This window comes from Bubalus bubalis, chromosome 2, assembly GCF_019923935.1.
Source record: "Bubalus bubalis isolate 160015118507 breed Murrah chromosome 2, NDDB_SH_1, whole genome shotgun sequence".
NCBI lineage: Eukaryota > Metazoa > Chordata > Mammalia > Artiodactyla > Bovidae > Bubalus > Bubalus bubalis.
The window spans coordinates 80,691,566-80,717,091 of NC_059158.1; the positions used below are offsets into that span (position 1 = coordinate 80,691,566).

A 25,526-nucleotide genomic window follows, 5' to 3' on the forward strand; every position below is an offset into this window, starting at 1 on the left:
GGCTGTGTTACATTTGGAAGAATTAGGTATGTGTGGGAATCTCTTTCATTAGCATGATGACTGCAGGGGAAAGGGTTATGGCATGTTTGTTTAAGTCTTGAGAAATCTGGCATTACTGCTTTTTTCTTTCCTTGTTTCTGTCATCAGGTTTCCTGGGTCACCATTCCAAATTTAGGTTTTGGTATGATCACCCCAATTTCTCCATAGACAACTTCAACATTTTTCTTTTTCTTGCCTCTATCATTTTCAGAGATAGAAGCATGAAGCTGCCAGTCATGCAGTGCATCTATACGGCCAGGAATGCCAATAAATGGACAATGATGTAACCATGGATGTCATGGATTTTGATTCAACCCCAATCTGTATGTCACTTACAAATGTAATTAGTGGCAGCAGAGATAAAAAGAATATATCAATAATATCTGGGTCATCAACAAGCAGTAAAAAGAACAACCTTTGAATTTCTCATTCTTAATGTAGACAAGTCACTTTCCCCTAAATTATCAAAGACAGATTTAATGCATTCCCTGGTGGCTCAGATGGTAAAGAATCCACCTGCAATGCAGGAGACCCAGGTTCAATCCCTGGGTCAGGAAGATCCCCTGGGAAAGGAAATGGCAACCCATTCCAGTATTCTTGCCTGGAGAATTCCATGGACAGAGGAGCCTGAAGGGCTACAGTCTATGGGGTCACAAAGAGTCGGATAGGACTGAGTGAATAACACATGCTACATTAAACATTAGTTTTATATATGCTATTTATATATATATATCTGAGAATTTTTGAAAAAGTATGTGCACAAAGCTCACTACCTAAAGGTTCATTTTCTTGTAACTAACCCATTTCATGGTTATAAGATATGCCTTTAAAATACTGTAAACTGAAGCTCCAACCACCTCTATAACGGGTAGATTCCTCATATCCTTACATATTACTATAACCTTAGATTCTTGTGTGGTGAAATGATACAGGATAAGCCCACTGAGAGCACTCCTTGGGCTATACATTTTACACATTAATAGTAATTATTCATTTGTACATTTTCATGCTTGTCTATTGCATGCCTAATGTGAGCCAATATTTTAGGTATTAGAAATACAATAGGAGCACAAAATATGAAGCCCTTCTTCTTGTAGAGCTTCTGTTCTTGAGGACTGAGTCAGATAAAACAACTGCCATGGCAACCACAATGACAACTCAACAAATAAAAATATATTGAAAGTTGCACAGTCATGTCTGACTCTTTGCGACCCTCTGGACTGTAGCCTGACAGGCTCCTCTGTCCATGGAATTCTCCAGGCAAGAATACTGGAGTGGGTGGCTGTTCCCTTCTCCAGGGGATCTTCCCAACCCCAGGATTGAACCCAGGTCTCCTGTACAGCTGGTGAATTCTTTACCGACTGAGCCACCAGGGAAGTCCAAGAATACTGGAGTGGGTAGCCTATCCCTTATCCAGGGGATCTTCCTGATCCAGGAATTGAACCAGGGTCTCCTGCATTACAGGCGGATTCTTTACCAGTTGAGCTACCAGGGACAAATAAAACAGAGAGAATGAGCATAGAGAGTGCCATTTGGTGCCATTTCCAATCAGGTGGATTGAGGGACAGCTTACCTGATAAGATGACATTTGAGTAGACAGTTGAATGAAGGGCTTAGAAAGAAGACTGATTATTAAGGAAAGAAGGTTTATCTTCTGATGAGCTGTATTTACACAACACTAATCCAACAACAAGGCAATCAAAAAAAAACGATTAAGTCAACTATTCAGTCTAATACTGTTGCTGCTTAGTTACTCAGTTGTGTCCAACTCTTTGTGACCCCACAGTCTTCCAGGCTCCTCTGTCCATGGGACTTCCCAAGCAAGAATACTGGAGTGCACGGCCATTTCATTCTCCAGGGGATTGAACCCGCATCTCTTGTGTCTCCTGCTTGGCAGGTGGATTCTTTACCACTGAGTCACCTGGGAAGCCCTAATAAGCGTGGACAAAAAGCCTACGGTCTAATAAACATGGACAAAACAAGTAGTCTGTAGTCTGCATATTTCACTCTATCAGTTATTTTTGTGGTACATAAATACAAAGTAAGATACAGCTTTAGATTCACTGGCTTTGAGCGCAAAATAAAATCCCTGGCTGGAGCTACTAATGGTAAATCATCTTTAATGATGACCATTCTTTTTTATTCTAGAATTCCAGCAGCAAGTGATAAGCCCAGGGGGTAGTTGGAAACAGTGACTGCTCTTGGATTCTGTCTCCCCAAGTCTGCAGTGAGAGTAAGTGGCTGTCACACACCAGGAGAGATGTCAGCAGACTAGGGTGGGGCTCACAGCAGTCGCCAACTCACAGAGAAGCACTGAGTGATGTGAAACTTAATAAATCATTCTGCTGCTTCATGGAGAATGGACCCTCCGGAAAAAGAGTTAAAATGGGAGGATCAGATGTGTGAAGGGAATCAGGAGTTCAAATTGCAGATGCTTGATAAGTATGTTGAGAAGGCACTCAGATATCCATGCAAGACTAAAGTTTATGGAAAATGTCAGTTTGGAGATACAAATATTACAGCCATGAGAACATAAATGGCATCTAAAGCCACAGCTCAGATATGATTACCGTGAATAGAGAATAGATAGGAAAGAGAAGGAAGCCCACCACCACACTCTGGATTACTCTGATATCTGCAGATTTGACAAGCAGCAGCAGTCAGCAATGAAAACCAAGGCCAGTCACATTCCAGGGAAACCAGGAGAGTGTGACACCGGGAAAGGCAAACCAAGGGAAGAAAATGTGACAAGAAGAAAGAAATGTCCATTTGTGTCAAGTACTGCTGCAAATATGAGTAGTTATAATAGCAGTGTACTAATGATCGCAACATAGTAATAGTTAGCATATATTATACCCTTATTATCTGTCAAACATTGCTTTGAGGGTTTATATAGATTATCCTGTATAATCCTTACAATACTCGTGTGTAGTAGGTAGTTCCTGTCATTATTTTACAGATGAGGAGACTATGGAATAGATTATTAATAACTTGCCCCTGATGCTGCAGTTTCACTAATGGATTTAGGAAGATGGAGATGGTTGACGACCTTAGAGCTGTTTCAGAAAAGCACCACAGAACCTGGAATGGTTTGCAGAACAAATGGGAAATGAGAAAGTAGAGGCTGTCGGTACAGACATGCACACAGTTACTACACTTGGCACCCAGAATATTCAACAATTGATGGCTATTATTAAAACAGTGCTGATAATATTATTATTATTTTTTTTTGCAATTATTCTTTCAGATAACTGTCTTTCCTGCTGAACTAAGCATTCTGAGGGCACACTCTATATTTTTTATCTCTGTTACTTCAGGCTTTACCATGGTTTCTCTCATCTGTTCAGTGTTCAATTAGTGTTAACCAGGGTTAGGATAAGGAAGAGGTTAATGGAGGAAATTAATTTTGGGATGGCTTTATAGATAGGTAGAGTTTGAAGAGATAGGAAGGTTAAGTATAATATCACCAAAGACGTTCAGACCACTACTGAGCTCAGTATGTAAAATTTTATGAAATGTTAAGTCAGTAATTTGTCCAAAATGTTCATTTATGGGATGATAGGCCTATCTGTCTAAATCAGAGGTTCAAAGCTCAAAGGCCAACAGAGACCAGGCTGCAATGGAAATGAGTGAAATGAGCCAGTTGTAAGTTTTAGAATAAGATGATGGGGGCATATTGGAGAGAAGCCAAAAAGCAGGCTTTTTTTTCTTTTCCATAAAATCTCCCTTAGTTTCAAATGCTAGCATCTAATTTAACTTTTTGATAACTGTTCAGTGTAAACAGAACACACCTGTGGAGTGTACTGGCCCAAGGGGCACTCATTTATCATTTCTGGTCTGTACAATGTCAACCAGCTAATGAAGAGAATTGTTTTCAGAGGAAAAATCAGTCAAATTTTCAGTAAAACAAGTAAATTGAAAGACTTTTTGACATTTAACATAATTTTAAATAGCAGGACAGCTCAATGTTTAAAAATAAAATTCATAGGAGAAAATATGTATTTCAAGGCCTTCAAAGAGATTAAAACAGAAGCATAGGTCTTAATTACTATCTAAAACAAATCTGCCTGAAAAGTTGTATGAGCCAAGGAAAACCCAATGCATGGGCATGGTGCTGAGAATCACTGTATAGTGTATAATGTATTATACTCCTCCCCAGTTGAGGTGACAGCCTTAGGCACTATTCACAGAAATGGCAGGCATGAGGTCAACTTCTTATAAAAATATCTTCTACAGTCAGGTAAATATTTTATAACTGCTTGGCACATCTCATAGTTCACTGCCTAGATCAAATGAATATATTTAGAGAGATTCATCTGGAATATCATTTTACACAAAGCTATTGCCTGTTGCAATGCTGACAAATAATAGTCTAATCTATATTTATTTTAAAAGATTTTTTTTATCATCTTATATTACAATGTATCCCAAGTAACCTTAAAAAAAGTTTTCTTTCATCCACTTTCACATGTCACACAGTTTTCCTGATGGGGCCTTTGGCATTTGACATCAAGGAAGTGTGGAACTGAAGTGTTACATTCGAAGACCAGCTATTTTTTCAACAATTTGGAAGACAGCTAAATTATTTCTTTTGATCAGGTAGTAGAGTGCTTTGTTATCCGGAGCCCTAGAATTATATATTATTTATATACAGACCAAAGAAAAAGATTATATATCCTAAAAAACCCAGCACTATTGAATTTTTTAAAGTGTATTGGTGCTTTCATGATAGGAAGCTAGTAAGAAGCTGATTAAACATACTATTGTCTATTTATCCCTCTACCTAAGATTATAGTAACTGCTTAATATATAAGTCATGGATTAAATTGTCAATAATAGAACATAAACAAATAGAGAATTTCAACTTGCTTACAACTTTACTGTTAACAAGCAAAGAGGAGTTCCCAAAAGAATAGGCTTTCTTTCTTTAAGGTGTTTCTGTTTTGACTGAATAATGTTTATAGGTTTGTTACTTGATATTTAAAAATAATTTCAATAAGCCTCGAAATTCAAATTAAGGGTGCAAAATGACTACTAATATGCAGAATAAAAGTTCTCAAACCACAGATAAACGAAGTATCAGACATCTAGTACAGCACTGGGAAAACAAATGCACAAAATGGTTTACAACGTGTAACTTTCTATCTTCTTCTCTCCCAGAGATAATGTATGTCTTGGAAAGAGCTAATATATGTAGACTTCTTATTTGGGTTCCTTTTTACCTGAAATCATTTTTAACCACATGTAAAACGTGCCTTACTTAGAAGTTCAGACTTGTGAGAATATTAACTAAGCACCGCTCCTTGCTCTCACCACAGGCAGGCCGATAGAATTAAAAAAATATGATCAATGCCATAGCATGTTAGAACAGAATTATCAGACCAGGAAATTGAGAATTATATACCAAGGGAAATTTTTTAAACTACATTTTAACAGTGAAAATAATCATTCAAACAATCTGCATTTTTAATCATAGAAAATAAAGAGCAAGTATGTGGCTATTTCTTCTATTCACATAAATGACAAGTATTTTGGCACCAACAGTTCCTTTTCTTTGGGTATTTGTGTCCTGATTAAATCTCCATATTTTTTATGATCAAATCAGTACCTTGGATGGTACTTTCTACAAAGCACTGGTTTCAGAATATGGTGCCCTGATATACTCTACAGAAGATCTAGTTCAGAGAAATACTAAGAATTTTGGTTAAATAGTGAATGATAACACATATAAACTTTTGGCTATGAGTTTCTTTTTCTGCAATATTTAAAAAAGTTAATACATAATAAAAATTCAAACAATTTTGAAAGAAAAACTCAAACTACTTACCCTAATTTCAGTTGTCTTCTGAAAAAATATATTGTAATTTAAACTTTCTTATTTATTCTTCTAGCATAAGGAAGAAAAAATAGAAAGAAGGAAGCAAAGAAGGAAGAAAAAAGATGCATAAAATTGAATTATTCTGTACAGTCCTTAGCATTTGGCTTTATTTGCTCTATAGTATATATTGGAACCCTTTCTCTATTTAGATCTTTTTTCTATAGTTTATTATGAGAATTCTTAAGTATGCAGAAAAGTATAAACTTTGATATACTAAGCAGCCATATATTTCCATATTAATTACAACTCCTAATATTTGGCCCAATTCATTTTTTCCATCTTTCAATTATCTGTCTCACTTTTTTTTTCTTTTTTTACTGAATCATTTCAAAATAAACTGCATGTATCATGACACTTCATTCCTGAATGCTTGCAGCTTAAGAACATTATCTGGTGCAGTCATTTTGGTATTTAACAAAATGAATAATTCCCAAGTATATTTTAATATCCACAACTACTAAAATGTCTGCAATTATTTTCTGAATATAATTAATAAATTCTTTGGTGGAGGGACTTGTATTTAATGAAGAATCACACCTTGAATTTGATGTAAAATCTTTTAACTTGCTTATTGTCTAGAACAATGCTCCCCTCCACCTTTTGTTCAAACCAAACTGCACTGGCTTCATGAAGAGATCAAACTGGTTGTTTCCTCAGAATGTTGCTCCATTTGTTTCACTACTCACCTGACTTCTTATGACTAACCAATGTGCCTGCATTCTGAAATTGAAAACCATGCATTTAATCTTGATTGATTCTTAAAACAGTCTTCAGTTCAGTTCAGTTCAGTCGCTCAGTCATGTCCAACTCTTCGCGACCCCATGAATTGCAGCACGCCAGGCCTCCCTGTCCATCACCAACTCCTGGAGTTCACTCAGACTCACGTCCATCGAGTCAGTGATGCCATCCAGCCATCTCATCCTCTGTCGTCCCCTTCTCCTCCTGACCCCAATCCCTCCCAGCATCAGAGTCTTTTCCAATGAGTCAACTCTTCGCATGAGGTGGCCAAAGTACTGGAGTTTCAGCTTTAGCATCATTCCTTCCAAAGAAATCCCAGGGCTGTTCTCCTTCAGAATGGACTGGTTGAATCTCCTTGCAGTCCAAGGGACTCTCAAGAGTCTTCTCCAACACCACAGTTCAAAAGCATCAATTCTTCAGCGCTCAGCCTTCTTCACAGTCCAGCTCTCACACCCATACATGACCACTGGAAAAACCATGGCCTTGACTAGACGGACCTTTGTTGGCAAAGTAATGTCTCTGCTTTTCAATATGCTATCTAGGTTGGTCATAACTTTCCTTCCAAGGAGTAAGCGTCTTTTAATTTCCTGGCTGCAGTCACCATCTGCAGTGATTTTGGAGCCCCCCAAAATAAAGCCTGACACTGTTTCCACTGTTTCCCCATCTATTTCCCATGAAGTATAAAACAGTCTTAAGATATTAATAATACTAGTACATCTATTTTACTGATAAGGAAATGGAGGCAAAAGGAGTGAATTCAATTCTCGATGGTCACATTTTGTCTTCTGTGTTCTTCATATGTGAATCACATATAGGTCTCACATAATTTCATTGAGTACTATAACATTTAGGGTTGGAAAAGTCTTACTTTTACATAGAAGAAAAAGAGGTCCAGACAGACCAGTAGCATGATATGCCTTGCTGTTGCTGTTTTGTTGCTAAGTCGTGTCTGACTCTTTGTGACCCATGGACTGCAGCACAGCAGGTTTCCCTATCCTCCACCATTTCCCAGAGTCTGTTCAAATTCACGTCCATTGAGTCAGTGTTACCATCCAACCATCTCATCCTCTGTTGCCCCCTTCTTCTCCTGCCCTCAATCTTTCCCAGCATCAGGGTCTTTTCCAGTGAGTCTGCTCTTTGCATCAGGTGGCTAAAGTATTGCAGCTTCAGCTTCAGTCCTCCCAATGAATATTCAGGGTTGATTTCCTTAATGACTGACTAGTTTCATCTCCTTGCTGTCTAAGGCACTCTCAAGAGTCTTCTCCAACATCACAGTTTGAAAGCATCAATTCTTTGGCACGCAGCCTTTATGGTCCAACTCTCACATCCATACATGACTACAGCAAAAACCATAGCTTTGACTATACAGATCTTTGTTGGCAAAGTGATGTCTCCGCTTCTTAATATGCTATGTAGGTTTATCATAGCTTTTGTACTCTTATAATTATTTAGTACGTAATTTTCAAATGTAAAAAGCACTTAATGGGCTGGTGTCACTGGGGAAGGTCAGCTGGCTTCTCACAGGGTTATACTCATATGTGTAAATCTGCCATGGTACAGAATACTTACAAAGTGTGATGTGCAAGGTCATTTTAGGTCACTGTACAAACCATTTTTGTAGTTATCTATTTTAATTCATCTTAGGGAAATAATGTAACTAACCTCAGGTATTTTTCTTTAGCCAAAGGTTCAATTAAAAATAAAGATGAGTTATTTTAAAGTCAACTTAAAGAAAAATGTTAAGAAAATAATGGGCCAGAGGGTATACAGTTAGACCAAAAAAAAAAAAAAAAAAAAAAGAATCATGATGATGGAGGGGAATGACTCCATAAGTCATAGAGGAGTTCTGTCTTCTGGGGTGAGCATATACTAACCTAATTCATGTACAAAACCAGAGTGCAAATTTATTCATTTATGATGAGAAAAGAGTTGTATGCACAATAACTCTCTTATCTGTGTGACATGCAAATTATCTGCCTATAGGCAGACCTCAAAATAAAAACAAGAAAAGTTATTTAAATAATTCTTCAGTTTAATAACTTCAGGTCATGTATGACTTAGGCTTCTTGGTTAGCTCAGCTGGTAAAGATTCTGCCTGCAATTCAGAAGACCCCAGTTCGATTCCTGGGTCAGGAAGATACCCTGGAGAAGGGAATGGCTACCCACACCTGTATTCTTGCCTGGAGAATTCCATGGACAGAGGAGTCTGGCAGGCTACAGTCCATTGGGGTCACAAAGAGTCAGACACAAATGAGTGACTTTCACTTTTACTGCACTTTCAAGGACGTCTAGTTCCTCCGTCTTCAGAACACTACTGGTCTTGGCAATGGGACCTTTACATCAAAGCTTCACTGTCCAAAATCTCCTATTGCTTACATAGCACATAGACATTACAAGCTGACCAATTCTCTCTTCTGGTGGATTAGATATGTTCACATCCAACATGGTTACTGCAGAGTTGTGCCTGAGAAGATAGTTGCCTTTTAAGGACTCATAACATATCTCTCGGAGAAGGCAATGGCACCCCACTTCAGTACTCTTGCCTGGAAAATCCATGGACGGAGGAGCCTGGTAGGCTGCAGTCCATGGGGTCGCTAAGAGTCGGACACAACTGAGCGACTTCACTTTCACTTTTCACTTTCATACATTGGAGAAGGAAATGGCAACCCACTCCAGTGTTCTTGCTTGGAGAATCCCAGGGACTGGTGAGCCTGGTAGGCTGCAGTCCATGGGGTCGCTAAGAATCAGACATGACTGAAGCGACTTAGCAGCAGCAGCAACATATCTCTGTGCCAATCTACCATCTGTTGTATTTACCATGAAACTCTGAGAAGTTATTTTTACTTCTTTTATGTCAATTCATGGTTGTCTCTAAACACAAGCAATTGTTACTACTGATCTTGGCTTCCCATCTCCTTACTCTGTGCAATCTCTTCTATATCACTTAGTGCCATCCAAGTAATTTTCTCAGAATAAATAAATTTTCCCACATTAAGGAATCTGAAACTTATAAAATTCTGACATGATAGACCACTACTTCATTCCTTTGAACATATTTATAATTAGAAAAATACATAATAAGCAAAATATATTCCCTTACTGCTTAAGTAATACAGTGAAATTAAAACATAGTTAACTTCCTATTAAAGTTCCCCAAAGTTCGAATAATTTTCCCAGTTATCTTTGCTTCCTCTACTTTTTTACTGTTGTTGCATTTACCTGGTTCAGTGGCATTAGAGATACAAGAGGATTTTGATTATTTATACTCATTCAATGGATTGAAAAGTGAGGACTGTCAAATCCATTAGCTAGTTTTTCTTTTATTTGCACCATTCTAGATATATCTTGCAGGTAGCTGTGGATCCGGGTTAAACCTGGGGGCCAGGTATGTCCACCTTCAAAGTTTCCATCTTCAAAAGGTTGATCACATATTCAGTTATGTTTAGCGTACGGCTTACAGGTATAATCTGAGATTTGACTGAATGGCATTGCATGGCACTGCAAGCCAGATTTCCAAATTAAAAAGCAACTGTCTCAGCTCTGTCCTTTAAAAGTTTATTCTCACAGACTTAAAAGGTGTTAAAGTGGAGTCAATTTGTGTAATGATGTACAAATGGCCACCTCCACTAAAATAGTTTTTGTTTATCATCTCCACTTTACAATAGGATACCGTGTTAGGAAAATCATTTGGGGTCAAATACAATGCATACTGTTAGGAGAATGAAAAGATAATCCACAGACTGTAATAAAATATTTGGAAATCACATATATAATAAAACTGTTCATCAGAATATGTAAAAGATTCCCAAATATCAATAATAAGAAAACAACCATCCTGATTTTTTAAAATGAGCCAATGAGATAAAACGAAACTTTACCAAAGAAAGAACAGATGCAGATGGAAAATAAACATATGATATGTTACTCAAAATTACCAGTCACTAGAAGAATCTAAAATCAAATCACAACATACCACCGCACACTTATTAGAAAGTCCCTCCCAAGTATTTGTGCAAGAGAAATGATACATACATCCACAAAAACTAAAAATTCTGACAACACCAAATGCTAACAAGGATGTAGAACAGCTAGAACTGTGCATTGCTAGTGGTGGGAAGACAAAGTGGTACAGCCACATTGGAAAATGGTTTGGTGGTTTATTTTTTAAAGTTCAGCATGCACTTAGCATAAGACCCAGCCATTCCCTCCCAAGTATTTGTGCAAGAGAAATGAAGATACATATATCCACAAAAACTGGTATACAAATGTGAATACTAGCTCTATTCATAATTGCCTCAAACTAGAGACAATTCAAATGCCACAGCTGGTGAGGGTGTGGTGAAACCGTGGTATATTCATATGATGGTATACTACTCAGCACATGCTGATATATGCAGCCACACAGATCAATCTCAAGAGCATCATGCTAGAAGAAAGAAGTCAAACTCAAAAGGCTACATACTGCATGATTCCATTCACATGGCCATTCTAGAAAAGGTAAAACCACAGGGGCAGAAATCAGTTAGTGGTTGTTTGTCTGGAAGAGACACTGGAGAGGGGAGGAAAAAAACAATAAAAGAGCATGAGTGAAGTTTGAGGGATGAAGGGAACAGTCCACATCTTGGTTGGGGTGATAACTATACAACTTGATAACGATTTGTCAAAACTCAGAGAACTATATATTATAAAAAGACAACTACAGTTGACCTTTGAACAATGGTGAAGTTGAGGGCATCAAACATTCATGCTATCAAAAATACACATATAACTTTACAGGCAGACCTTCATATCTCCAGTTCCTCCATATCCAGGGATTCAACCAGATCTGGATTGTGTAGTACTGCCAGATGTATTTAGTGAACAAAAAAACATCTGTATATACATGGCCCCATGAAGTTCAAATCCATGATGTTCGAGGGTCACATGTAGCATCTTAGACGAGTTGCACCTGAAGACTATGACAAACACAAACACACATACAGATACACACACACATCACAGACAGATACACTTGTGTTATTGAGGCCTGAGCCTTACTGATCTGAAACTAGACCAAGAGCATTTACATAATTTTTGTCTGAGATTGGAATGTTTTCTCATCAATGGAAGAGCTACCACTTAATTTTAGGAAGGGAACTGAGAGAATATTACTAAATTTTAAGGTTCTTTTTCTGGCCAAATGGATGAAAACTGAGGATGTCTTTTTAATTAAACAAATATTTATTGAGGACCTAATATATGCCAGGTATGATTTAATGTTAGTTGGCAGAATGAACAAAAACTTCTGTTCTCATGGACACAGATTTTAGTTAGAAAAGATGAAAATAAATAATGACCTAGGTAATATGTATCTTACATCAAATGGCCTTAACTACTACAGAAGACACACAGAAAGCAGAGGAGAAGGGTAGGGAGAGTCAGCAGGATGAAGGCAGGTGGGTATTGCCAAGCTGTATCAAGAAGCCATCAAAAGTCTATGGGCCTACAGTTGGTGGGAATGTAAACTCATACAGCCACTATGGAGAACACTTATGGAGATTTCTTAAGAAACAAGAATAAAAGTACCATATGACCCAGAAATCCCACTACTGTGCATATACGCCAAGAAAAACCACAATTCCAAAAGACACATGTACCCCAGTGTTCACTGCAGCACTATGTACAATGGTGAGAACATGGAAGCAACCTAGATGTCCACTGACAGATGAATGGATAAAAAGGTTGTGTTACATATATACAGGGATTCCCTGATAGCTCAGTTGCTAAAGAATCCACCTGCAATGCAGGAGACCCTGGTTTAATTACTGGGTCAGGAAGATCCCCTGGAGAAGGGATAGGCTACCCACTCCAGTATTCTTGGGCTTCTCTTATGGCTCAGCTGGTTCAGAATCCACCTGCAATGTGGGAGGACCTGGGTTGGGAAGATCCCCTGGAGAAGGGAAAGGCTACCCACTCCAGTATTCTGGCCTAGAGAATTCCAAGGACTGTATAGTCCATGGGGTCACAAAGAGTTGGACACAACTGAGTGACTTTCACTTTCACATATACACAATGGAATATTACTCAGCCATAAAAAGGAACAAATCTGAGTCAGTTCTAGTGAGGTGGATGAACCCAGAGACTGTTATACAGAGTGAAGTAGGTCAGAAAGAGAAAAACACATGTATGGACGTGAGAGTTGAACCGTAAAAAGGCTGAGTGCTGAAGAATTGATGCTTTCAAACTGTGGTGTTGGAGAACAATTTTGAGAGTCCCTTGGACAGGAAGGAGATCAAACCAGTCAATCCTAAAGGAAATCAGTCCTGAATGTTTCTTGGAAGGATGCTGAAGCTGAAGCTCCAAGTCTTTGGCCACCTGATACAAAGAGCTGACTCACTGGAAAAGACCCTGGGAAAGATTGAAGGCAGGAGAAGAGCAAGACAGAGGACAAGATGGTTGGATGGAGTCACTGAATCAATAGACATGAGTTGGAGCAAACTCCAGGAGATGGTGAAGCACAGGGAAGCCTGGTGTGCTGCAGTCCATGGGGTCTCAAAGAGTTGGACATGACTGAGTGACTGAAAAACAACAACAAATATATGGAATCTAGAAAAATAGGACTGATGAACCTATTTGCAGGGCAGCAACAGAGTTGCAGACATAGAGAACACACTTGTGGATGCAAAGGGGGAAGGAGAGAGTAGGACAAACTGACAGAATAGCATCGAAGCATAAAAATTACCATATGAAATAGACAGACAGTGGGAATTTGCTATATGACATAGGAAACTCAACCCTGTGCTCTGTGACATCCTAGAGGCGGGGGATGTGATGGGACGGAGGATCAAGAGGGAGGGAATTATGTATACCAAGGTACCTATGGTTGATTCATGTTGATATGTGCCAGAAACCAACACAGCATTGTAAAGCAATTATCCTCCAATTCATACATATATATATATACTTATATATACACACACATACACACATATTTAAAATATATGTGCTTAGCACTGGAAAGACAATGACAAGGAATAACAGATTTAGCTCTTTTCCTCCTGGAGCATTCACCCAGTAGAGGAGAGACATTAATTAAATAACTATATAAATGTGAAACCACACACTGTAACAACTGCTTTGTATTTTAAAGAAAATCATATGAGGAAATGGTTCTATGATCAGATAAGTCTGGGAGACCTTGTACACTATATGCTCACCTTTCTGCTCCTCCTTATTAATATGTGAACACATTAAGAATCCTAAGAATCTCTACAGTGACTACAAGAACATCTACTTGAATATTTACCAAATGTATTTGTCTGTGGAATAATTTGTCTATTAGCATTTCACAGAATACTAGATGTAAGGGACAAGCCTGTATTTCCCCAATTATTCTATTTTCTTTACTAAATTAATATTAATAGAAAGATAACAGGTAAGCTAAAACTACTAGGAAGGAAAAAATAAAGTTTCATTAAATATTTCTGTTTTTAGTCTTTGAATAAGCAAATGAATCAGGAATTAAAAAGAACTGTATGCCTTCTTTGGATCTGTTTCTGATGAAATCTGTTAAATGTCTGCCAATGTATTCAGACTCAAAATATAATATCCAGACACCAAACTTCTTGACATAGAACCATAAAGAAACCTTGACTTCTACCTAATAAGGTTGTCATTATGATCTATTACAGGATGGACAAAATGATATCAAATACATTGATACGGCTAAATGAAAAGGTTCTTACTATGGGATAAAGAACATACAAATACTTAACAGAGGAGGCAGAGAAGATCCATGCAGGGGTGGGTTCAAATTGTAGTTATCATTATGAATTTTTAAAAATTTTATATTGAAGTATAGTCGATTAATCGGAGAAGGCAATGGTACCCCAATCCAGTACTCTTGCCTGGAAAATCCCATGGACGGAGGGGCCTGGTGGGCTTCAGTCCATGGGGTCGCTAGGAGTCGGACATGACTGAGCAACTTCACTTTCACTTTTCACTTTCATGCATTGGAGAAGGAAATGGCAACCCACTCCAGTGTTCTTGCCTGGAGAATCCCAGGGACGGGGGAGCCTGGTGGGCTGCCGTCTCTGGGGTCGCACAGAGTCGGACACGACTGAAGCGACTTAGCAGCAGTAGCAACATAGTCGATTAATAATGTTGTATTAACTTCATGTGTACAGCAAAGTGATTCAGTTTTATACACATATCTACTGTTTTTCAAATTCTTTTCCCAGTCAGGCTATTACAGAATATTGAACAGACTTTTCTGCTCTACAGAGTAGGTCCTTGTCAGTTATTTATCATAAATATGGGAAGTCCAGATAATTCAGAGGTAAAGAGTCTGCCTACAATGCATGAGACGTGGGTTCGATCCCTAGGTCAGGAAGACCCCCTGGAGAAGGAAACAGCAACCCACTCCAGTATTTCTGCCCGGACAATCCCATGGAGAGAGAAGCCTGGCAGCCTACAGTTCATGGAATCACAAAAGAGTCGGACACAACTAAATGACTAAACAGCAACATTAAATATAGCAGTGTGTAAATGTCATTATCAATTTATAATTAAAAACAAATCCTGATATGGCTACAGATCACTCACTGTCACTTTAAAAAAAAGGGAACCCTCTTACACTGTTGGTGGGAATGCAAACTAGTACAGCCACTATGGAGAACAGTGTGGAGATTCCTTAAAAAACTGGAAATAGAACTGCCTTATGACCCAGCTATCCCACTGCTGGGCATACACACTGAGGAAACCAGAAGGGAAAGAGACACGTGTACCCCAGTGTTCATCGCAGCACTGTTTACAATAGCCAGGACACGGAAGCAACCTAGATGCCCATCAGCAGATGAATGGATAAGAAAGCTGTGGTACATATATACACAATGGAATATTACTCAGCCATTAAAAAGAATACATTTGAATCAGTTCTAATGAGGTGGATGAAACTGGAGCCTATTATACAGAGTGAAGTAAGCCAGAAAGAAAAAGACCAATACACTATACTAATGCATATATATGGAATTTAGAAAGATGGTAACAATAACCCTGTATACGAGACAGCAAAAGAGACACTGATGTATAGAACAGTCTTTTGGACTCTGTGGGAGAGGGCGGGATGATTTGGGAGAATGGCATTGAAATACATATAATATCATATATGGAATGAGTCGCCAGTCCAGGTTCGATGCACGATACTGGATGCTTGGGGCTGGTGCACTGGGATGACCCAGAGGGATGGTATGGGGAGGGAGGAAGAAGGAGGGTTCAGGATGGGGAACACATGTATACCTGTGGTGGATTCATTTCGATATTTTGCAAGACCAATACAATATTGTAAAGTTTAAAAATAAAATAAAATAAAAAAAAACTGCAAAATATATTTTCTAAAATATTTTTTATTCAACAATGAGCAACTTTGTTTCCTTTCTTTTTCCTAATCCCTCTGCTGCCATTTCACTTGAGCTTAAGATTGTTCCCTTCAAAGGGAAATTGCTTGGAGTTTACAGCAACCACTGCCATGGCTTAGATTTCTAAATTCCTGATGTGAAAAAAAAAAAGTATCAAGGAGTCTAGAAGTTGATTTTTCTGTCATCCAGGTCATTTCTAATTTATATGTTCTGGCTAAAAAGCAGAAAACAAACATTACAAATATCTCTATACTTATTGATTTATACAGCCTCACGTTAATTTGTCACATTCAGAGATAATTTAGAAGTCAATAATTAGTTGTTACATAAGATGGAGAAATTAAATGGGGGAAGGAAACAAAATCAGTTTCCAAAGATTAAAAAGAAGAAAATTAATCACAAGCAAAGCACAGAGAAACTATATTTTGGAATGAATCATGCTATACCATTATAATACTAAAGCTCTTTTTTGACATGGAAAATAAAGAGTCTTAGAGGATTTTCCTTCTGATGTGAAAATATAAATCAGCCTGTGGGTTGGGTTGGTCTGAAGTTTAATATCCAATTTCTTTCTCTGATATTTAGCCTTTTTATATTTTTATTTTATTGATCAAATAATCACAGTACATAAGCACAGATATCTGCTTTGTACTACCCTGTTAAATACTGATGTTTGGTTAAAACAAATGTTTTAGCCTATTATGTGATATTTAGAAAACACTTCAAACAAAGGAGTTACAAAGCTGTTATAAAGGATCAAACTGGTGAAAGTCAGAATGACTGTGGCCAGGTTGGCACTGCCTCAAAGGTTAGCCATCCATTTTTATTTCTATGGCATTTTGTGGCCTTTCAACTTCCAGACTGGTCTGTACTTAAAAAAAATAAAAAGTACACGACTTGGATTTTAAGTTGTTTAAAATAAAAAGATGGACGGTTTTATACTTTTCTATTTTATTTGTACTTTAGTCTGCAGAACTCCAAAATTTTTCCAAAGTTCAAGGTACCTCCACGACAAGTTATTTATAGAAAAGAAAATAAAATCTATATTCCTCATGATGCATGTCTGAGATTTATTCTCCAATTAGGCTTGGTCCTCTGTTCCTTATGGAATGAAATTTGGCCCAAGGGAACGGTAAATACTTTATGCTGATAGAAAATCACTAGCTGGTTGATCAGTTGGGATTGACCAATCTTTAGATAGCTATTCAGTAATTTTTTAATGAAATAGGTAATTATAGGCTATTTCCTAGTAATAAATACTAAATGTTCCTCATCAACATTTTTCACACAGTTTAATGTAAATAGGACTTCACAAATGAAGCAAACAGGACTCTGTAAGAAGAAATAAACTAAAAGAAACAGAAAAATACCTCCAGACACCTAAAAGAGAAAAATTCTTCCAATCCCTTACCCAATATGACAAACCAAAGAGTGAAGCATACCTATTTAAAGCCACACTTGAAAAAGAGACTGGAAGACAATATAATATATGGATATAAAATGTAAGTTTACATTTTAGAGTTAGACTGACGTGGAGTCAAATTCCAGCTCTTATTTAATCACTGTTTGACCTTTGCAAGGTACTGAGCCTCAATCATCTCCCAATAAAATGAAGATCATATCTAAGTCACAAGGTTGTTTGGACATTAAAATTATATGCAGGGCTTTCCTGGCGGTTCAGACAGTAAAGAATCTGCCTGCAATGCAGGAGACCCCAGTTCGGTCCCCGGGTTGGGAAGATCCCCTGGAGGAGAAAATGGCTAACCACTTTAAAATCCATGGAGAATTCCATGGACAGAGGAGCCTGGTAGGCTACAGTCCCTGGGGTCTCACAGAGTAGGACACGAATGCATGACTTTCACTTTTCATAATTATATGTAAAATGTTAGCACAGTGCTGGCACAGAACACAAAAGAACTGGTGCTTTGTTTTCATTTTACTTATAATTACCAGTGTTTAGTTGCAATTTCTTTTTTAGTTCTGCACTGTCCTGTCTTGTTTCTTGAGAAAAATCATAAGGAAGCATATGATAAAAAGATGAAGAGCCAGTTTTTGCTTTTGAAGGGAGGGTAGGAAAGGTCAGGGGTCAGAGGTTAGAATTTCATTACTCCACCTTCTTAGCAAATCTAGGAGAAAGAACTTGGTGGTGAGCAAACAATTATCCTCTGCCTACCTGTCAACTCTGTTGCCAATTATTCTAGTGTTATTATTTTAGCGTGAGGTTTCACTTTTCTTGGAAAAAAACTCTAGCAATTATAGGTTTTATAATTTTGTTTGGATAGATCTCTTTGTCTGAGGTATCCTTACCCCACTGCGTCTTGACATGTCTAAATTACACACATACTTCAGAATAAAGCTCAAATGATCATTCTGCATGAATACTTCCCAATACCCTTGTAGAGTATGTATTTTTACATCACTGGTGTTCTGACAGCAGTTAGTACCATCAGTGAAACACTGCTGTGTGTTACTGTTACTTGAGTGTGTGTCTTATCTTTTCTAAATGTTATGGGTGAGTAGACTTCATCCTCTGTTGCTGTTGTTGTTCAGATGCTAGGTCATGTCCAACTTTTTGCGACCCCATGAACAGCAGCATGCCAGGCTTTCCTGTCCTTCGCTATCTCCCTGAGTTTGCTCAGATTCATGTCCATTAAATCAGTGATGCCATGCAACCATCTCATCCTCTGCTGCCACATTTTCCTCTTGTTCTCAATCTCTCCCAGCATCAGGGTCTTTTCTAATTAAGTCAGCTCTTCAACTCACATGGTCAAGGTATTGGAGCTTCAGCATCAGCTCTTCCAATGAATATTCAGAGTTGATTTTCCTTAGGATTGACTAGTTTGATCTCCTTGCTGTCCAAGGGATTCTCAAGAGTTTTCTCCAACATCACAGTTTGAAAGCATCAATTCTTTAATGCTCAGTCTTCTTTATGGTCCAACACTCACATCCATACATGACTACTGGAAAAAACATAGCTTTGATTATATGGACCTTTGTCAGCAAATAGATGTCTCTTAATATGCTGTCTAGGTTTGTCACAGCTATTCTTCAAAGGGGCAAGAGTCTTAATTTTGTGTCTGTAGTCACCATCTGCATTGATTTTGGAGCCCAAGAAAATGAAATCTGACACTGTTTCCACATTTCAATTTGCCATGAAGTGATAGGATCAGATGCCATGATCTTTGTTTTCTGAATGTTGAGTTTTAAGCCAACTTTTTCACTCTACTCTTTCACCTTCATCAAGAGGCTCTTTAGTTCCTCTTCTCTGTCATTAAAGTAGTATTATCTGCAATCTGAGACTATTGATATTTCCCCCAGCAATCTTGATTCCAGCTTGTGATTCTTCCAGCCTGAAACTTCACATGCTTAATACAAACTTACTGTTACATAATAGTCATAAATTGGCATTTATTAATTTATGATCAATTAATCAGAAATAGCAATGCCAAAAATGCTCAAACTACCATACAACTGCACTCATCTCACATGTTAGCAAAGTAATGCTCAAAATTCTCCAGCCAGGTTTCAATGGTATGTGAACTGTGAACCTCCAGATGTTCAAGCTGGATTTAGAAAAGGCAGAGGAACCAGAGATCAAATTGCCAACATCCATTGGATCATCAAAAAAGCAAGAGAGTTCCAGAAAAACATCTACTTCTGCTTTATTGACTACTCCAAAGCCTTTGACTGTGTGGATCACAACAAACTGTGGAAAATTCTTCAAAAGATGGGAATACCAGTCCACCTTACCTGCCTCCTAAGAAATCTGTATGCATGTCAAGAAGCAAGAGTTAGAACTGGACATAGAATAACAGACTGGTTCCAAATCAGGAAAGGAGTACTTCAAGACTATATATTGTCACCCTGCTTATCTAACTTATATGCAGATTACATCATGCGAAATGATGGGCTGGATGAAGCACAAGCTGGAATCAAGATTGCTGGGAGAAATATCAATAACCCCAGATATGCAGATGACACCACCCTTATGGCAGAAAACAAAGAGCTGGGAGAAATATCAATAACCTAAGATATGCAGATGACACCACCCTTATGGCAGAAAGAAAAGAAGAGCTTAAGAGCCTTTTGATGAAAATGAAAGAAGAGAATGAAAAAGTTGGCTTAAAACTCAACATTCAGAAAACTAAGATCATGGCATCTGGCCCCATCACTGCATGGCAAATAGATGGGGAAACAATGGAAACAGTGACAGACTTTATTTTGGGGGGTTCTAAAATCACTGCAGATGGTGACTGTAGCCATGAAATTAAAGGATGCTTGCTCCTTGGAAGAAAAGTCAAGACCAACCTAGATAGCATATTAAAAAGCAGAGACATTAACTTTGCCAACAAAGGCTCATCTAGTCAAAGCTATGATTTTTCCAGTAGTCATGTGTGGATATGAGAGTTGGACTGTAAAGAAAGCTGAGCACTGAAGATTTGACACTTTTGAACTGTGGTTGGAGAAGACTCTTGAAGAGTCCCTTGGACTGCAAGGAAATCCAACCAGTCCATCTTAAAGGAAATTAGTCCTGAATATTCATTGGAAGGACTGATGCTGAAGCTGAAACTCCAATACTTTGGCCACCTAATGCAAAGAACTGACTCATTGGAAAAGACCCTGATGCTGGGAAAGATTGAAGGCAGGAGGAGAAGGGGATGACAGAGGATGAGATGGTTTGATGGCATCACTGACTCAATAGACATGAATTTGAGTAAACTCTAGGAGTTGGTGATGGACAGGGAAGCCTGGAGTGCTGCAGTCCATGGGGTTGCAAAGAGTTGGATATGACTGAGTGACTGAACTGAACTGAAGTGAATCTGAAATAACTTTGTATTTCCACAACAAATAGCTATATATTTTTTCAATATAAGTAATGTTGTTTAAATATAAAAAATATATTTGGGAAGAATCAAAAGATATTATAGTCTTGATTGCTTTATCTTGACTCCATTATTTTAGTTCATGCTCTACAGTCATATTATTTTTTAACTAATATGGGTGGTGCATTATTTCATTTTGGATCAGGATAATATTGACTGCTCTAGATTTTATTAAGGCTAGATACCTTAAAATGTCACCAGAACACTATTCTTGAACACCATTCCTTTGTATATTTTAGTGTTGAATGTTTAATGTAGAAAAAAAAATCCTTTAGTTCACTGAATCTGATACTATCAATTGTTAAGATACATCTCTTTTCAGATATTAAAGTGTGCAAATATGTGCATCTTACATCTATGAACTATAAAACAATAAACCCTTAATAGTGGTCCATATTAGGATGGTTTTGGTTGCAAATTACAGAAGAGTCAAATCATGAAGCCCTAAACGTAACAATAATAAATTATAGATAAAATTTCCTCTGTAGGTTTGGTTAATTAAATGTCTCAGCAGTGACATCACATACTCAGGCTTTTAACATATTTCCCCAGGGCTTCAGCTTTTGTCCTCATGCTTGAGTTACTGTGGCTGTCAGATGGCTTGCCCAACTTCTGGCACCCCTGGTTCATCTAGCCACACGTTCAGAAACGTGTTGTCCTTCCCTGTCTCTTTCTATCAGCAGAAAACCTTTCTCAGAAGTTACCCCCGCACACTGCTCCTCATAGTTCTTTGGGCAGAGTTGAATCACGTGACTTTCCCCAAATCAGTCCCTGGAAGAGGGATAATATTGCCACCATTGGCTAAAGAAGGTTAAGTTCCAAACCTCCAGGGCTGATGATAGCATCCTCTATTTTGAGAACCTAGACATCGGAGAAGATGGCATGCATAGTATTGAGACGGTTCTAACAAGAATGGAGGGGTATCTATTTGTGTAGATACCAATGTGTTCACTATAGTTTATTTATATATCTGCTTACGTAGATATTTCTAAAGCCGATTGTTTGCTAAAGTAATATGTTTGCTTGAATTGTTTACCTTTATAACTTGAAGCTGTTGTATTTTATTTGAAATGAAAAGAGAGGTCTCATGGGGGAAGGATAAATTAGGAATACGAATTAACAGATACAAACTACTACACGTAAAACAGATAAGGAACAAGAATTTACTGTATAGTATAGGAAATCAGATTTAATATCTTATAATTACCTATAATGGAATTTCATCAGAAAAAAGTCATTGACTATGTACCCCCAAAGTTAGTCCAATATTGTAAATCAACTAAACTTCAATATTTTTTAAAAAAGAAGTCTCATGATTTGTAGAAGAAAGACTCATCACTGGCTACTTTCATCTTAGAAACTGCTCTGGTCAAGTACATTAAATTTAAAAGTAAAGTAAATTGATTTTTAATTTATAAAAATGTAAAAGACAGACACTATATAAATGTTACAATTGCAGCTAGCATTAACTAGTCTGCTTAATATGCCAATCCATTCACTATGGAAAGAAAATCAACTTGATGGTGAAAGGAGGTGAAACCTGGTTGAGGTTCTCTAGATGATGACAATGCAAAAATCTGGTTTTCTAGGCTGATTAATGTCAGTATTACAAGTTGATGAAGAAGACATTTCCCCACAGAAATGAGTTGATAGCCCTTGAAAGCCTATTAAATACATGACAAACAATAAATTAATTATGATCACACTACTTAAACAATAATATCAACCATAGTCTGGATGATAGGGTGAATATCAGTATCATTCTTTGAAAGATTTTTAAAAGAATCATATTTAAATACTAACTTAAGTATTTAGCTAAGTTATAAGCATACATATCATTAGTTGAAAACATAGCAAATACTAATATATAGTGGAGACCTTCTTTTAGACAGAAGGGGTTGATAGAATGATGTACCTTGGGTATCTGCAGCAGACTGCCCCAGAGAAACCTTACTCTGGATCTTTACCGCCGGTCAGTCCTAGTCTCTCACATTTGTCTCCTCATAAGCCATATTCTCCATATTCCCAGTACAGGCTGCTAGATCTCTCACATTTGCACTGAAATATTTCTATAGAACTTCCTACTTCTCCTTCTGTTCATTCTCCATATTCCATACTGCAGAACAGCAACCATTTAAACTGATATAGTAGATTCATGATATTCATAGTAGTTAAAATCCATAAAGTTGCTGTGCTGTGTGCTGTACTCACTCACTCAGTCACGTCCAACTCTTTGCAACCCCACAGGCTATAGCCCACCAGGCTTCTCTCTCCATGGAATTCTCCAGGCAATAACACTGGAGTGGGTTGCCATGCCCTCCTCCAGGGGATATTCCCGACTCAGCGATCAAACCAGGTCTCCTGCATTGCTGGTGGATTCTTTACCGTCTGAGCTACCAGGCTACAAACAATGAATTAACAAATATGGAACAGTTGCTCCTAGAAGACATAGAGGGTTAGGTTCTTTCAATCCTCTCGTCAACTGATCGACACATGACCCCTGTTTTGTGTGTGTTTCTGTTTCAGTTCATTCACACAGTCATGTCCGACTCTTTGCGACCCCATGGACTGCAGCACGCCAGGCTTCCCTATTCAACACCAACTCCCGGAGCTCACTCAAATTCATGTCTATCGAGTCGGTGATGCCATCCAACCATATCATCTCTGTTGTGCCCTTCTCCTGCCTTCAATATTTCCCAGCATCAGGGTCTTTTCTAATGAGTCAGTTCTGTTTTGAGTCAGTCAGTGCTTCTATTTAAAGATCCCTTATTTAATATGTGTTGTTGGTTCATTACTATCAAATTCATGGTTACAGCACGATCACTTATACCTGAATGAAGCTTATCTAATACATGGATTTTCTCCACAAGACATATCACAGCTTTCTTGCACTTGGAAAACCCAGACAGCACTTTAGTACCTTGCTTAGGTACAAGTACTTGCTTAGGTACAGCAAAATCACAAATAAAAAGCATAAAAATGAACGAAACATGGTTCTAAATACACTGTGAAAAAGATACTTGTTTACATTATGAGAGCTACAACAGGAAAGCAGGGTCACCTTGTTTGACCTCAGCTGAGAACCTGTGTGTAGGGTAAATTGAATTTTTCACTATTCTGCACATTTCTGCTAATAACCATGAAGCTCCTCATATATTCATTTTGGGGTACAAATAAATGTTATTAGCAAGTAAGTGCAGAGAAGGCAATGGCACCCCACTCCAGTACTCTCACCTGGAAAATCCCATGGATGGAGGAGCCTGATAGGCTGCAGTCCATGGGGTCGCTGAGGGTTGGACACGACTGAGCGACTTCACTTTCACTTTTCACTTTCATGCATTGGAGAAGGAAATGGCAACCCACTCCAGTGTTCTTGCCTAGAAAATCCCAGGGACGGGGGAGCCTGCTGGGCTGCTGTCTATGGGGTCGCACAGAGCCAGACACGACTAAAGTGACTTAGCAGCAGCAGCAGTAGCAAGAAGTAAGTGAATCTGCAAATACAGAATCTGTGAATAATGAGTGACTATGCTTTGAATCATGCAATGCCCTACTTGAAACTTTTAATGACTTCTCATTTGACTCAGAAAAAGAAATAATCCCCAATCCTTACCACTATCTACAAGGACCTGACAGCTTGACCCCAGCCTCTGTCCAACTCTTCTCCAGCAACTTTCCTTCCTGGATACTGGAATTCAGCAACAGGGTTATTTATCAGTCTTTGGACATCCCACTATTTCCCCAGCTGAGGCTCACACACACTTTTACACTTTACCTCCTCATTAGAAAGTTCTTCTTTTCTTCCTCTCCTCCTCATCCACACACACACACCCCTTCTCTCCTTCCACATTTATTTTCCTGTCCATTAGATCTCAGTTAACATCTCAAAAAGGATTTTTCTATCCATCCAATTTCAAGTAGGTCCCCCCTGCTATTATCCCTTACAGCAGGGGACCCTAACCTCCAGGATCTAATGCCTATTGATCTGAGGTGCAGTTGATGTAATAATAATAGAAATGGCTGAGTAATACTCCATTGTGTATATGTACCACAGTTTTCTTATCCATTCATCTGCTGATGGACATCTAGGTTGCTTCCATGTCCTAGCTATTATAAACAGTGCTGCAATGAACTTTGGGGTACAAGTGTCTCTTTCAATTATGGTTTCCTTGGTGTGTATGCCCAGCAGTGGGATTGCTGGGTCATAAGGCAGTTCTATTTCCAGTTTTTTAAGGAATCTCCACACTGTTCTCCATAGTGGCTGTACTAGTTTTGATGCAGGATACAGGATGCTTGGGGCTGGTGGACTGGGATGACCCAGAGGGATGGTACGGGGAGGGAGGTTCAGGATGGGGAACACGTGTACACCCGTGGCGGATTCATGTTGATATATGGCAAAACCAATACAATACTGTAAAGTAAAAAAAAAAAGGGGGGGGAAAATAGAAATGAAATGTACAATGAATGTAATGTACTTGAATCATCCTGAAATCATTCCCCCACTTTTCAGTCTTCCAAGAAGATAAATTGTCTTCTACAAAACTGTTCCCTGGTGCCAAAAAGGTTGGAGACCACTACCTTATAACATTCTCCTTG

The 25,526-nt window shown here is 38.2% G+C and overlaps 1 protein-coding gene across 7 annotated transcripts in view; it reads right to left on the minus strand.

The window, feature by feature from the left end:
• Nucleotides 1-25,526, minus strand: part of B3GALT1 (beta-1,3-galactosyltransferase 1) — a 570,539-nt gene that overhangs the window by 193,913 nt on the left and 351,100 nt on the right. The gene's annotated exons all lie outside the window — the stretch shown is intronic.